This window comes from Cottoperca gobio, chromosome 13, assembly GCF_900634415.1.
Source record: "Cottoperca gobio chromosome 13, fCotGob3.1, whole genome shotgun sequence".
In the NCBI taxonomy this organism is placed as follows: Eukaryota; Metazoa; Chordata; class Actinopteri; order Perciformes; family Bovichtidae; genus Cottoperca; species Cottoperca gobio.
In genome coordinates, this window is record NC_041367.1 from 22,405,428 (window position 1) to 22,421,881 (window position 16,454).

The 16,454-nt window shown below is 39.6% G+C and overlaps 1 protein-coding gene across 7 annotated transcripts in view; it reads left to right on the top strand.

Moving 5' to 3' along the window:
• Positions 1-16,454, top strand: part of LOC115017559 (leucine-rich repeat and fibronectin type III domain-containing protein 1-like protein) — a 283,327-nt gene that overhangs the window by 137,467 nt on the left and 129,406 nt on the right. Inside the window, exon 1 of one of the 7 annotated variants that reach the window (XM_029446125.1) lies at positions 2,518-2,566. The exons of the other annotated variants lie outside the window; for them this stretch is intronic. The gene's annotated coding sequence lies outside the window, so the exon portion shown is untranslated. Of the gene's footprint in view, positions 1-2,517; positions 2,567-16,454 lie in introns of those variants that run through there. 7 annotated transcript variants of the gene reach the window in all.

Below are 16,454 nucleotides of genomic sequence, written 5' to 3' on the forward strand. Positions count from 1 at the left end.
TATTGTGATGACTAAAGCTGTATTTACACTTTCTCTTGGCAAGTGCATGGAGGCTAATGCACATCTCACTTAACATCATCCAGAGTTAAACAGTGAGGATATCAAATATATTTAACACATAAAGATATGAAGACAGTAGCAGCTTTTTTTAAACATTTCTCATGAAAGTATTAATAAACACTTCTTCAGAAGCTATTATTTTAAAAAGGAACCAACAATGACCCCAGAATCAGCACCTTAGGAATCTGTATGTTATGTAATGGGTTTCCCTGCTAAATTGTGTCAATAATATAACATATTGACCTGCTTGGAATACTTTGTTACACCTGTTGGGGAAAATAGGAAAAACTAAATGGGACATATACAGAAGCCAAAAAACGGCTGTGCTTGGAATTATTTCTCTTCAATGTCGTTACCGAGATCACAAAGCTTGTTTTCTTTTGATTACGGGTTAATTTATGTCAATTCTCAAGGGAAAACGGTGATGAGATTAGTAGTCATCTGGATGTGGAGGGTTAGTTGCCTAATTAGCCCCACAGGGGCTTTGACAGATCCGCTTCAGAATAACCAGGGTGAACTCATGTCTGTGGGTTAAATACCGTAGGCTATGTACAGTGTCAAAGAATAAGCACGACCCATGAATGTTAATCTATCACACACACATATATACATATATATACATATACATATATATATACATATATATATATACATATACACACACATACATATATATATATATATACATATATACATATATATACATATATACATATACATACATACATATATATATATATATATATATATATATATATATATATATATATATATATATATATATATATATATATATATATATATATATATATATATATATATATATATATATATATATATATATATATATATATATATATATATATATATATATATATATATATATATATACATATACATATATACATATATATAGTAAATAGACTTACCTTAAAACCAAAAGGATGAACAAACTAAAAGTTCTTGGTTTGAAAATCATGGTCATGATCAAACTATTGTTGACTGAAAGTGAAAAGTAACGGTATGCAATTCGTGTTCTCAGTTGTCAAAGTCCGACACTTTGACATTGTAGCACTCAAAGAACGACATGAAGAGGAGGTCAGGGTAAATGTTTGAATGCAAACTACAGTCTTGAATACATGACCCTCTAGGTCCCTCTAGTTCTGGCTTCCTTTGTAGACCTTACTTTAATACGGCCTTTGTGAATTCTGTTTGCACAACAGCCATTTTTTTCACTTTTTACTTTCTCTGCACTGGGAGTTTATCCTCACACTGACGTTCTGTGTTCAATGGATCCTGTTAATAAAGCTGCACAAACATACAATTCATCATCACAAGCTGAAAGTGCAATTTCTTCGAGTTTCTGCAACAAGACGATCATGACCATTTAAAAGTTCCCGTAAACATTAAAACACTTTAAATATGTTTTTGGTGTCTATTTTGATAAAGTGCCAGCCTTTTTATACATTCTAAAACATTGTCCCAAAACTACTAAAGACAGACAAAACATAAAAAAAAAAAAGTATGCATCTTAAAAATTGCAATAAGTTATATACACAGTTATAGCATATTATTAAGTAATTAGGGTGAATCTTATTATTATTTAAAATAAATGTATTAAGCCAATCAAAAGAAAAACGTTTCTGTTACAGAAGTTTAAAGGTACAATGCTTAAAATATGGTCACAATTTAAGTTTAAACATTCACAAAATGAATTAACATTATGACACGTCACATGTCACAGTGTGGTAAAGGTGTGGACCTAAAAGCAGAATGCAGCACAAGGGTTTAACAAAAAGCGAGCTTTACTAAAACAAAGCCGAATCTAGAATACAACAATACAAAGTAACCAAAACACAAACCAATCCAGGGTCGAGCAGCACACGAGCAGCACACGAGCAGCACACGAGCAGCACACGAGCAGCACACGAGCAGCACACGAGCAGCACACGAGCAGCACACGAGCAGCACACGAGCAGCACACGAGCAGCACACGAGCAGCACACGAGCAGCACACGAGCAGCACACGAGCAGCACACGAGCAGCACACGAGCAGCACACGAGCAGCACATCTATGCCAATCCCACAAAACACACTGGGGCAGACAAGGCTAAATACACAGACACCAAACGAGGGAACAAGACACAGCTGGGGAGAAAGGCAGAAACACAAGGGCAGAGTAAATGGACACAGGAGGAACACATTAACAATCAGAAGGGGACGGTAAAGACACAGACAGGAAGTACCACTAGACATATAACAAGGGAGGAGTGAACACTTCAAAATAAAACAGGAAACAGTAGTGCAAGAACTGTGACATGAACAGAATGTGAAGAGGTAACAGTGTTGATGTGTTGTGTTGCGGAGATATCTACAGAAATCAGTATGCTCACTGACTAGCCCCGGCCCGTTCTGTTTTTTCTCCAGAGGCGATAGTGAGTCACTGTAGCTCCAGTCTGCCCTCAGACCAGAGGGAGAAGAAGTGGAACCTGCTCCTACTGGTTTGGTAATATACATCCATGATCCTTGCACGTTTTGATAGTCTGTTTTGATTAAATCTAAAGTTGCAGAAACGAGAAAACTACTCGCAACCTCGCCTCGTCGCCGCTGCTGGGAGACTGGTTTACCAGTAGAAAAGCGTGCCGATGCTCTGAGAAACGGACAAAGCTTCTGTTAACAGTTAGCATTTAGCTCAGCACTTGAGCATTGAGCTAGATTTATATAAACAGATAGTAGATAGACAGACTTTATTGATCCTAAATTGGGAAATTACAGCAGCAGGTTATCCAGGCACTGCACATGCCCCCTGCAGTTCGCCTACAGAGCCAACAGGTCTGTAGACGATACTGTCAATATGGCCCTCCACTACATTCTCCAGCACCTGGACTCCGGAGGAACCTATGCCAGGATCCTATTTGTGGACTTCAGCTCTGCCTTCAACACCATCATCCCAGCTCTATTACAAGACAAGCTCTCCCAGCCGAGTGTTACTGACTCCACCTGCAGGTGGATCAAAGACTTCCTGTCTGACAGGAAACAGCACGTGAAGCTGGGGAAACATGTCTCTGACTTCAGAACCATCAGCACCGGATCCTCCCAAGGCTGCGTTCTTTCTCCTCTACTCTTCTCCCTGTACACCAACAGCTGGACCTTCAGTCACCAATCTGTCAAGCTCCTGAAGTTTGCGGACGACACCACCCTCATCGGACTCCTCTCTGGCAGGGGATGAGTCGGCCTACAGGTGGAGATTTACCGACTGGTGACCGGTGACCTGGTGCGGTGTGAATCACTTTGAGCTCAACGCTCTAAAGACGGTGGAGATGACTTCAGGAAGGGCCCAGCCACACCTGCCCTAATCACCCTGCGTGACTCCCCTGTGGACACTGTGGAGTCCTTACGCTTCCTGGGCACCATCATCACCCAGGACCTGAAGTGGGAGCTGAACATCACCTCCCTCATTAAAAAGCACAGCAGAGGATGTACTTCCTGCGGTAGCTGAGGAAATTCAACCTGCCAAAGACGATGATGGTGCACTTCTACACTGCCATCATCGAGTCCATCCTCACCTCCTCCATCACCATCTGGTACACTGCTGCCACTGACCGGGACAAGGTCAGACTACAGCGTGTCATTCACTCTGCGGAGAAGGTTATCAGCTGCAATCTGCCATCCCTCCAGGACCTGCACGCCTCCAGGACCCGGAAGCGTGCAGGTAAGATTGCAGCAGACCCTCCCACCCTGGACAAAGACTTTTTGAGTCACTTCCATCCGGCAGGAGGCTGCGGTACATCAGGACCAAAACCTCCCGCCATATGAACAGCTTCTTCCCCTCTACAGTTGGCCTCATCAATAAGGCCAGAGACCCCCGCTGACACTGTTTCTCCCTCCCCCCTGTCATTTGTGATCACACATCTGTACCCTACAAACTCTACCTCATACTCCGTATGTGGGAACCTTAGCACAACACTTTTAATCCTAATTTAATTAAGATATACTGTGAATATTTTTCATTACATTCTGTACATTCTTTTTTCTATATTTATATTCTTTTGTATTTGCTCTTATTTTGTATTTTGTATTTCTCCTACTGTGTTTATGTGTGCACCATTACACACCAAAGCAAATTCCTTGTATGTGAAAACATGCTTGGCAATAAACCAAATTCTGATTCTGATTCTGATTGTGATGAGTACAAAATACAAAGAAAATAAACATATATATACTAGAAGATATCTATACTAGAAGATATATACAGTATTTAGATTACAATACACAATATAAAGAATACATTAGAATACACTATAAATATACCTAACTACTAAGCACCTGGCGGTCGTATCAAGATTGACACCAATCAAGATGGAAAAACCTCAATTGTCTCACAACACACAAAAACTTTGCCATCCAATAGTATAGAATTATTTAAATCCTATAAGGGCCAGTATTATATTGTGGTACTTTTTCCTCCAGAAACCACAAAGCTGTAAATGAAACTGTAATGACATCATGGTGTGTCACAATCGTGTGTGATGAATGTTGTTTGCACATTTACAGCAGAAGCAAGTTTTCACAGGCTGAATATGCAAATGTGACAGGAGAGGAGGAGGAGGAGGACTAACAGCGATGCTGTGTGGTATTTGATGTGTTGTGATGTTGATTACAGCATCCCACCACTTCCATCTCTCCAAATGTATCACTGCTTGATGATACATACCCCTCCCCCTGCATATCCATCCCTCCAATCCCCTCCACATCTGTTTCCCACGTCTCCATCTTATTTACTTGAGGTGATGATGCGACATGAAGCATTGGTGTTGTTGGTTAGATCTCTGATTGCAGCATGCTACCACTTTTGTCAGTCACAATTCATCATTTTATCCATTTCTCTGGATCTATCCATCCATCTCCTTCCATTTCTTTTTTTTACCAAGAGGAAGATGTGATATGAGGAAAAGATAAAGCTGACGCTGTTTTGATGCCGATTGCAGCATCCCACCGTTTCTGTCAGTCATAATTTATCATTTTATGAGATTAACCCCCTCTTCTCTCACCCTCTTTGTCGCTCTCATTTTGATTTAGTGAGAGGAGGATGTCATAAGAGATGTAATCTAGTGCTGTTGATTGCAGCATCCCACCACTTCTGTCCAGCGGAATTATTATTATTAGTTGATCATGTGCCAGCCCGCTGCTCTCTCCATTTCTCTCCCCTCTTTCTCTCCCAAGCACATTATATTTTCATATTACAATTTGTCAAAGCAAAGTTAACAATGTGAGCCTAAACATTTCAACATAAGCCAAAAATATGCATACCATACCACTACTGTATACGATTAAGCACCCTGGCAATAGCTGTGTGTGTGAGTATGCGTGTGTGTTTATGACAAAGAGGGGAAGAGAAGGTGGAAGTCGTGCGCAACAACTTACTCGGAACACTGCTTTGTCCCGCCCGCCTGAACCTAGAATATTTTCTTTTCAGTTTAGCGAACTGGACAGTCCCGTGTGGCCTCTAACTGTGTGTCTGTTGTGAAGGTGGTGTACAGTGGGTTTATCAGAGCCTCACTTTGTGCTGAAAACAGCTGCCCACGGCTTCTGGAAATATGAAGAGTGGTGAGAACGACTCCAGACAGTAAAAAGACTTACCTTAAAACCAAAACGATGAGTTAAAGGATGAACAAACTAAAAGTTCTTGGTTTAAAAATCATGGTCATGATCAAACTATTGTTGACTGAAAGTGAAAAGTAACGGTATGCAAATCGTGTTCTCAGTTGTCAAAGTCCGACACTTTGACATTGTAGCACTCAAAGAAGGACATGAAGAGGAGGTCGGGGTGAATGTTTGAATACAAACTACAGTCTTGAATACATGACCCTCTAGGTCCCTCTATCTCTCTAGTTCTGGCTTCCTTTGTAGACCTTACTTTAATACGGCCTTTGTGAAGTCTGTTTGCACAACTGCCAACTTTACCTCTTGATAAAGGCAATTTCTTTCACTTTTTACTTTCTCTGCACTGGGAGTTTATCCTCACACTGACGCTCTGTGTTCAATGGATCCTGTTAATAAAGCTGCACAAACATACAATTCATCATTTCAAGCTGAAAGTGCAATTTCTTCGAGTTTCTGCAACAAGACGATCAAAGTGACCAATGTTCACTGAGTGTATGTACAGCCGTGTGTGTGTGTGTGTGTGTGTGTGTGTGTGTGTGTGTGTGTGTGTGTGTTTACTTTCTATTGTGCTTTCGTCTTCAGCCAACCAACCAGCAGTCTTAGTTGGGAAAAGATCCATATCTCCCTTCTCTGTCTGTCTGTAACAGCTGAAAGTGGACAGAAGGTGGACAGTTCTTGTCAACATATTGTTTGATGTGTATGAAAGTGAGACAGACAAAGGGGACACCACCTTTGCTTCAGAAACCCTTCCTCCAAATCCTGAATCCAAATATCTTAAAAGAAAACACTTTACATAGAGACAGGATTCATAACTTACTTTCTCACTGAGAACATAAGTTATGAATATCATTGTGAGTGAAATACAGTTAAGATTCCCTCACATGGTCATTAATTAAAGCCTCAACACATAAATTAATTGTATAATCCACATTAATGCAGCTACTGTGACAGAGAAACTTGACACAGAAAGCTTTTCTTCCTTCACATAATTATTTTTCAACTCACTGCTTTACTCCTGAACTGTCGACAGGCTGCTGTGACATGCGAGGCACGAGCCATGTGACTGTCAGAACAAGCCAAACGCATCACTAGGAAGGTTTTCATCAGCTTTGCAAGTTTGTCTACTTGTTCTGTAAACAAAGACAAACAGCGAGGAAGCACGTAATAAAAATGTGTAAAAGTATGTAAAAATATCAAATAATAAGGGGGTCATAACTCAAGGATATTGAAAAACTACTAAATGTATGCTGTAAAAATAAACAAACATTCAAAACTTTGTCTGAATGACAGAGACACTTTAAGAGATAGGCTAGATGAAGCTAGAGCTGCAAAGATTAGATGACTATATTGATAATCGATTAATCGTTAAAGTATTTTTCACACAGAAATGTCAGGAAATGCTGTTTTCAGCCTCTCACATGTGGAGATTTCCTGCTTTTCTCTTTCATATCATTTTAATGTGAATATATTTGGGTTTTGTCCTGACAATTACACATTTAGAGACATCACCTTGGCTTGTGAGAAAGTTGGGATGGACATTTTGGATTTTATAAACAAAACGATTAATTGCGATAAAAAATTGGCATGTTACATATTCCATCATGAAAAAAGGACTTCTGTGATATCTACTATTCCTCGCAGTAGGCGGACCGCAGCACAACACAAAGCTCTCTTATAGTGACGAGTAATTTCTTGTATCTTTAAGTTAAACTAAATGAACATAGTAAAACTTCCACACTGACAGCTCTTACCTACTGGGACTCACTCGTCAGCTGATGGTGAATTAATGGACAATTAGCAGCAATGATTACTCTCCTGATGTATGAGGAAGTAGAGTCTTTGCAAACAATGGTTATTGATGACGTTCAGCGAGCACTGAACACTATAGTTCCCTTTGTTTTTTCCTCCTCCACATTTCTGTTTTCTCACTGGAGATCATTAAAGTCTGATTTAGTTTTTTCTCTTCTGTCTGTCTTGTTTTTTTTTGTTGTTTTTCATCAGTAATCATATAAGTAATCATCACCTTCTAATGGAGCAAGGAAGCTGCGTCATTTATATAACCGTTATTAATGACACTCATATTGTTCATTAGATAAAAGTGTTGTACTGTCAGAATAAAGGAGAGACTCGATTATAGCTTTTGGCAAACAGAAAACATTTCAGCGAGGAGGCTGTTGATAGAATCAAAAGATGAATCAAAACAAAAAGATACACATTACCCCTTCTCTCTCTCTCTCTCTCTCTCTCCCTCTCTCTCCCCCCTCTCTCTCTCTCGCCCTCTCTCTCTCTCTCCCCCCTCTCTCTCGCCCTCTCTCTCTCTCTCTCTCCCCCCTCTCTCTCTCTCCCTCTATCTCTCTCTCCCCCCTCGCTCTCCCCCCTCGCTCTCCCCCTCTCTCTCTCCCTCCTCTCTCTCTCTCCCTCTCTCCCTCTCTCTCTCTCTCGCCCTCTATCTCTCTCTCTCTCTCGCCCTCTCTCTCTCGCCCTCTCTTTCTCCCCCCTCTCCTTGCCAAAGCATCAAAATACAAAAGTGCACAATATTAATACAGAACATTAACACAAATTGATCAGCTGAAAATATAAAGATTGAATAAGATGTGTGCAGATACACACTCACAGGCCCACACTGACACAAGCTTTTTAAATAAGACACAAAGCAATGCAATCGATCATAGAGAAGATGACCCTCTTAATGGGTAACTTCAGTATTTTAAACCTGCAACCTATCTTCTCATATGTTTGTGTCTAAACGACTAATGGGAAAAACATTTTTGTTTTAAATTAGTCCAGTACCCAGAGAACGCGCTGCAGCTGGGCTGAAATGTACTCGTATTGGGCTATTCTGCACCACCAACGTACGTCCAATAAAATTGCTTGTGACAGGCTCAGATTGTTATAACGTCTGACAACATCTAAAGATCATGTTTCACTTGATCCGGTCTGTTTGTCATTGTGTCCAACTAAGTCTCCCTCAAGAAGAAGTCATGTTCAGGCCTCATCTATATTGTTTAAGTCAGGTAAAGGTTCAGTTTGACATTGAAAATCATTTAGATAACAATAAACTCTGCTTTCTGTACTCCAACACAACAAACTTCTGAAAACACCAGCACTCCAATTCACTCACAATTCCAGCGCAGTTGGAATTGCAATTCCCCTCTTGCAAAATTTCAGAATAAAACTTCTCCTTGAGCAAAACTTGGTTGGACACAATAACAAATGGAGCAGATGAAGCGAAAGGTAAAGAAAAAACAATTTTCTAATTATTTGTCAGACACTTATAATAACAATCTAAGCCTGTTAGTGGCAATAGCAAGCACAGTTAGTGGACGCGCATTGACGGTGTGAACAATTGCCTGAAGGATTACATTGCAGAATGTTTAGTGGCTGCCGTCTGCAACGCTCTCACTCAGTCCTCAGTATTGCAGTTCTACTTTAACCAGCACTCAAAAATATTGTCCTTTTTATCATCATATGAATAATACCCAAGGACACCTGAACTTCTTCACCGAGGGCAGCGAGTGTGTTAGCTTCACCTAGATTCAGTCATCACTAGTCCACTTGCCTGTATGTTTGGTATCATTGTCCTGACACACTGGCCTTACGTAAGGAAGAACTAAATCTATAAAAAAAAGGCTGACTTTGTTCAGAAAGCAGTTAAAAGTGTTAAGAGAGACTAGAGGTCAGCTGACAGGCCACTGTCTACTGGGACTTGCATGTTGAGTGGATGTTTGTGTTTTACTGTTCAGTCAGCCATGTTTTATAGCCTGTATGTGCGCAAACACACACATACTTATAAACACGTTTAGGCCAATCTGTTGTTTGTTGAACTGAAATTAAACTATGAATTTATGGATGTATGGACATGCTCACTAGTGTCTCTTTCCCTCAGACCCCTGTCCAATACAATTAACATTAAGATGACAATATGCACATTAAAAATAGCTTTTCTGGGCCCTGGGGGAGTTTTATAAAAAATTTAGCAGCCATGACACCCTAAGGCTAGTGTGTAAGTGTGTTATTGTGCTAAAGTGTGCTTCTGGAGATACAGTACCTACAGTAGCGGGAAAAGAACAAAAGCAGTACAAATCAAAACAAAAAGGAAGGTTTTACACACACAAACACACAGTTGCACCCACCGAGGCACGTGTACACACTCACTCTCAAAAAAGACACCCGGAGACACACACCCAATAATAAACCTACACACACACACACACACACACACACACACACACACACACACACACACACACACACACACACACACACTTACTGGCCATCTCCTGAATTGCAGCCCAGTTTTCCAAGCAGTCTATGTGTGTTTGCTTATTTTGGTGAACAAAGCATGAGTGTATACACGTGCATGTGAGAGACAGAACATGTCTGTGAGTGTGGGCGTTAGAGTGTGTGTGTGTGTGCGAGGGAGCCATCTGTTAAAATATTGAGTGGAACAGACCAGTATTATTCCCTCAATCCCTTCCCTGCTGTCCCCTCTCTTTGTCATCCTTAACGTTCTCTTTAATCATCATCCATCCATCCATCTATCCATCCATCTCCTTTTTCATCCTTTCTTTCTTTCCTTCCTTGCCCTCTACTCTCCCTTCATCATATCAGTGAGTCTCCCTTCATCCACACCTCCTCTGTTTGGCTCCAGGCTGTTTTTTCCTGCAGCACCATCAAATTAACCAAACGTGGATGTAAACAACAACTTCATCAGCGTATCATCAGACGAGACACACCATTTACATATTTCTGCACAACAAGTTACACAACACCCTATTGCTACTTGACTTGTTTGGATTTGTGGAGTTGATAGTACAATGTTAATGTGTTGGGAATTGGGAATTATCAATAAACTATTCATATTAATAAAATCATTAATATGGGTTGATAATAATGTGGCACTGCAATTATGCAAGTGCATTAGCTCAAAAGCGCATTAAGATGGCGATCAGAAGGAATAAGTAATTATTAAATTATTATGACTTATATTAATTTTTATGATTTAATTTACATGACCTCAAGGGGGCATAACTTTTGCGACAAAGGAAAATTATATCCAGTTAATTTAGTCTCATAAAAGTCTCATAAAATATCCCTATCTATCAATTTGGAACTTTTATTAATAATTAAATAACTACACTCTGTGTAATGTTATAGTATACTAAATGCTGTGGCCAGTGAAAGTTCATGGATGGAGAGGGTTGTTAGCTTGTTAGCTTGGATGGCAAATCAGTTGTGGTGATGGTCGCTCCGTTGGTTATCTTGCAGCGTACAACTAGCTTGTTGCTAACTGCTCTTTTTGTTGTTAATTCTAGCCGGTTGTGAGGAGCCGCTGCCTGCACTAAGCTTGTTTTCTATGGGATAGCAGTGCAGTGCAGTATTTTAGGCAAGCTCTGGGGTCTCTGCTTGGAAACAGATGCATCAGACGTTCTTCTTTTCACGGTAGACTGCTCGATTATCAGAGAGCCGTCCAGCAGGCCGCTGCCTCTCGAAGGTCAGGGATCCACCGGCATGTAGATCAGAGCCGTGGCATCGAGGAAAGATGAGAGGAAAATAGAAGAGAACATACAAATGGAAGCCTCACTTTGTATCATGGCGAGTTTTCAGAGCTAGGTGTGAAAACTCGGTGATATCAAGTTGCAGGAAGTGATGGAGGATTTTGACATCCGTGGAGGATCCTGGGATATTGAGTCCTATGGCTCAGCCGCCATGGTGGTGAGTTCCCAACAGTTTGTTATTATTCATGCAGCATTGTTGGATATTTTGTCTCAACTCACACATGTGACACAAATGTTAAACAATAAATGAAGTTTTCCCAGAGGCACACCCTTACACATCCATCTCCACACCATCAGTACATGTTGTATTAAATTACTTCCATTTGTGTCCATTGTATAATGCTTGTTTTAGAGTTGCTCCTAATCAGAGTTAATCATTTCAAAGTCGTTATACTCTTTGTATGTGTTTGAGCCCTTAGATTATTTCCAAGGGGATGTTTTGTAGTGTACACAATTTAAGATTTATGTCATTATTTACTTTCTCAAACCTGTATTCTTTTTTCACTCCTTAAAGTGAAACTTCACTATCTTATTAATGTCTAGTTGGCCATTTCCTACAAGACAGAAGAAAACAAATCTACTTGTAGTGCAAAGTTAACTACAGGAGACATCACAGATGATTACATTTTTATGTTGAAGATGTTGAGGATTAGATCGTGTTACAAAGTTTGAACATATTTCTCCAGAATAGGAAAACATAGAATTTCTGGACGAGAGGTGGAAGAAGCGTGTAGTTGTTAGTTAGTGCTGTCAAAGCATTTTGGGACGAGGCCCGGTTGGGTGGTTGTGTGAAATATGTTAATCAGAAAATACTCACATGGGTCACTTTGGGAAGCTATAAGAAAATGAGTATTTGAGTTTGTTTTTGAAGACGTGTTGCGAACTGGAAGATGCTGCCCTTGTTTTCTGAAATGTACGACGTTACCAGCATGTGTTAGATATGATGCATGTCTGTAACCTTTATATATGGAAGCACTACTTTGTAACATCTACAGCAAACTGTACACATTTTGGTAATAACTAAACCAATGATGCAGTCTCACGAAACACAACTCTTTTCTAAAGACTAATAGTGATATTTAGATGACATAATCTGGCCATCCTGCAGTCGGAGGGTATTGTGGATGTCTGTGTAGTTGCAGTTAGAGATCTCACACATGGCTTGTTGTGTTGACAGCCCATGGCAGCAGGGTGATGCAGTGAAGAGTTTCCTTTATCAGGATGATTTGGTGCAGTCCGCCCAGCTGATGCGTGCTTGACTCTAAATCGCAAGCACAGATTTTATTCTCAGGGTGATTATGACAGCTGACTATACTGTGGGAAAGTATGGATATAAATATAATCTGAGGATCCACAAAGCATTGCATTACCATTTCAGCTTTGAACATTAAATTAAACAATACTTTCATGATTACTGTATTGTGGTTGTTTCATCTGCAAATTATGTAGTTTGTCAACATCTGTTCTATCTAATGAGATATTTTCCCCACATTTCTGATTTATTTCTTTGATGTTTCCATTTTTGTTTTGATCAACTTCCTGCCAATCCATCTGACCATCAGTGAAAAAAAATCAGCGCCATCTAGTGAACTTTAATTTGTATTTGTATTATTTATCATTTATATGATTAATAGTTTTTCCCGTAATTATTATTTTCAGGAAAATATATTTTCTTGATTTTAATGCACACACTTTCTGCATATTCAGTGGTACCACATAGAAAATAAGGAGGAAAGACAGAAAAACTTGTATTAATTGTGTTATTTTTTACAATAACTATTACATTTTGTTAATGTTGACCCATCAGCAGTAATTTAAATTGTTATCAATATTACTGCTGATGGTTTGTTTCTTAGTTAGTACTCTCCCGCCCGTCAATACAAGTCAAGAGTGTAAATGATAATGTGTAGCCCTATAGCTAGTGTACATGTACTCTTATGCAGTTACAGAACTTCTTTACAATGTTACTCTAAATTTGACAAAAATACGAAAGTGAAATGCACATTTGCAGAATTGCCTATGATTGCATTACTTGACACCTGTAGTGTATAATAAGTGGTCATGGTTTGTTGGCTGGGCCAATCCATGGAGTGAATGTGTTCAAAGTGCTGGTGTTCTGTAGAGCACTCCAACGCTGGGAAATGTGACTGTGGTATATCCCGAAATGCACGTGTGTTTTCCATTTATAATCTTCAGCCATGCCTAGCAGCTCTGTGAAGCCTTTGACCAGTTTTTTTGTAGTTTTATGAAAGGTCATCAACGTCTGTAGGAATGATCCTCTGGAGATCATGAGTGTCTGTTTTAAATATCATGGCAGTACATCGAACCATGGTTGAGATATAACCAAACAACTGACCAATCAACAGCACCATTCGAGACACATCGCTTGCGTGACTAAAGAGCAATCTCTGCCAATTCTAGATTATTTGTGCATTACCAAATCTGAGTATAATCACATTTTGATGTCATTATTACACAAAGACAGTTATGGTTGTGTCAGGATCGTGTGATGTGAAGTAAACAAAACATTAAAATACTCAAACTCATGGCCTCTGGGGCCTTCTGTAAGTCTCAAAGCAAAAGAAACTGAGGTGATTAAAGTCCACTGTTACACTGTTGAACACAGAACAGAAACCAGAGAGGAACAGGAGATTGAGGAACAGAACAAACAGCAACAGAGAGAGTACGTGGTGGATTAGAAAGGATGAAGATAAAGATTTTCAGAAATAATAACCAAAAAAAAGAAACTGCTCTGTCTCGTATCTTGTCATCATCTCTCTCTTTTCTCTATTTTCACCCATCTACCTCCCTACCTCTTCATCTCATCCCGATATTCTCTCCTGTCACACCTATCATGTTGTTTTCTATTTCTGAAACGAACGTCCTCAGATTTCATCCTCACTATCTTAATACATGGATACAACAGTAAATGGATGTTTCCCCTTGTCTCCGTTTTGCTGTCCTTCCTATTCTTTGTACCACCCACCTTTCCATTTCTTTTGTTTTCTATTTGTCTTTCTCCGCCCTCTCAGGTCTTACTTTGTCTGGATTTATTGCTCCATTTCTACTCTCTTGCTTCTAATTTACTTTCATCCTATCTCTCTGACTCTCTTGCCCTCTGATCATGTCTTTGTGTGAATATATGTATTTAAGGATATTTTGTGTCTGTATGAACTGCTGGCACTAGTCGTCCAGTTGGTGTGTGTGTGTGTGTGTGTGTGTGTGTGTGTGTGTGTGTGTGTGTGTGTGTGTGTGTGTGTGTGTGTTGGAGGAATTTCACCTACATTTTCTTTATATTTGATTACAATTCATGAGATGCTTTATTAAAAAATATCTCTCCCTCTGTAATATTTCATTGACCGTTGTTATCACCTACTGTAGGGGAACATTATTGTTATGCGCAGACACAGCTACATCTAATCACAATGCCAGATTCCTTCTCCTCACCCAGGGGATTGTGGGTATTTGATTTGGGCTCTATCTCCTTCTGGGCTCCAGCAGGAAAGAGATTTGCAAAGATGTAATGCCATGCTGCTTCCAATACCATTGGCATGGTGGGAAGTGCAGGCTTCACTCCTGAATTTTTTGCCAGATTCAGGTGGTGAGGGGACCAGCAAGGTTCAACAGCTTCAAGACTCATCAGGATAAGAAACAGCTAAATATATACCAGCCATGATGGGAAAAGATATACATTATGGCGGATTCAAAAGTCTGTTCAATAATACTTACATTTGAAGGTTTAGATGTCTTAAAGTAAATCTAATATTTAATAGTAAGAAACAAATGCCATGGTATTTTTAGTGGTGATCAAAATAAAGAGAAATACATTGGAAACTTCTCTTGGTGGTCATAAAAACTGAGTCACTCAACCCCTCAGGAGTATTTGCTAACTAAAAGCATGATGGCGGTATGAAAGGGAAAGTAGCAAAGAGGACGGAGATGAGAAAGGATCGTTAAGAGAGAGGAGAAGAGCCACAGTCGGTCAGAGAGGAGAGAATATTGGCGGTGAAACAACAGAAGAAGAGATGAGATGACAGGATGGATTAAATAATAGAAAGAAGATTTGCATGAGAGCCAGCGAGGTGGAGGAGAGGACGATGGTAAATGCAAGATGAGGACGAGAGAGAAGAGGACGCAGATCGATGGAGAGAGTCTAATATTGGAAAGTTCCCTAGTGATCTGTGGAGTGTGGGAGGACACACACACACAATCATACACACAGTATCACAATACACACTCTCAAACAGTAGTTTAGATGTATTTTCACTCACACAAAAGGCAGGTATACATCTGAATAATCTTTTTCCTTACCCGTACACACAGTGATTTCCTAACAAGCCTTCTGCCTCCATGCTTTCATCTAAAGCACTTAAAACCTGGTTCTTATTCATGTGCTTTTAAAAATGCAGACCATCATACTCAAGAGAATGGATGTATAAGTCACGTGCAAACAGATGGATGGTTCAAACAAGCACAAGACTTTCACCCCGGAGACTGCTGTCCGTGTCCTGTGTGAAACCAAAAGTCTTGGAACCCATCAGATATGATGACAATAAGCCTCTGGGGGCAACGGGCAATATTTTAATATACAAGCTAATAACAAGCTAAATGTTAAAATGTTAATTAAATGTTACAGATTAAATGTTGATTTAACTCATGTAACATACTTAGTTTATGTCTCCTGTGTAACATACTTAATTTATGTGCGTAACCTAAGTTTAGTAACAAACAGTTATATTAACCAAACCTTGTCCTAAACCCAACCAAGTAGTTTTGTTTCAATTCACAATGTTAACCACGTTAACATATAGCTGGGAGTGTTTCAAAACGTGCAAATTTCTTTGTTTGGGAAGTCATAGGCCTATTCTGTTGTTTAGGTATGAGGACGTGTTGTAAAAACATAACGAATGATGGGTTTAGATAACTAAAACTCTTTGATTAAGGTAGGAGAACGATTGTGTTTTCTTTTTTAAGTCAGTGTTGACATCTTTATCCCTCAACCACAGTCCTTCCCAAACTCAAGAAGCCAACTGACAGAGCTGTTGCTTACTGCTGCAAAGCACAAGATGATTTCACAGATCAACAAAAGGACTGTGATTCTAATATGAAACTTGGAAAGCATCCGTACTTGCGCAGATGAAGTATTGATACAATCAAAAACAGAGAAAAGTT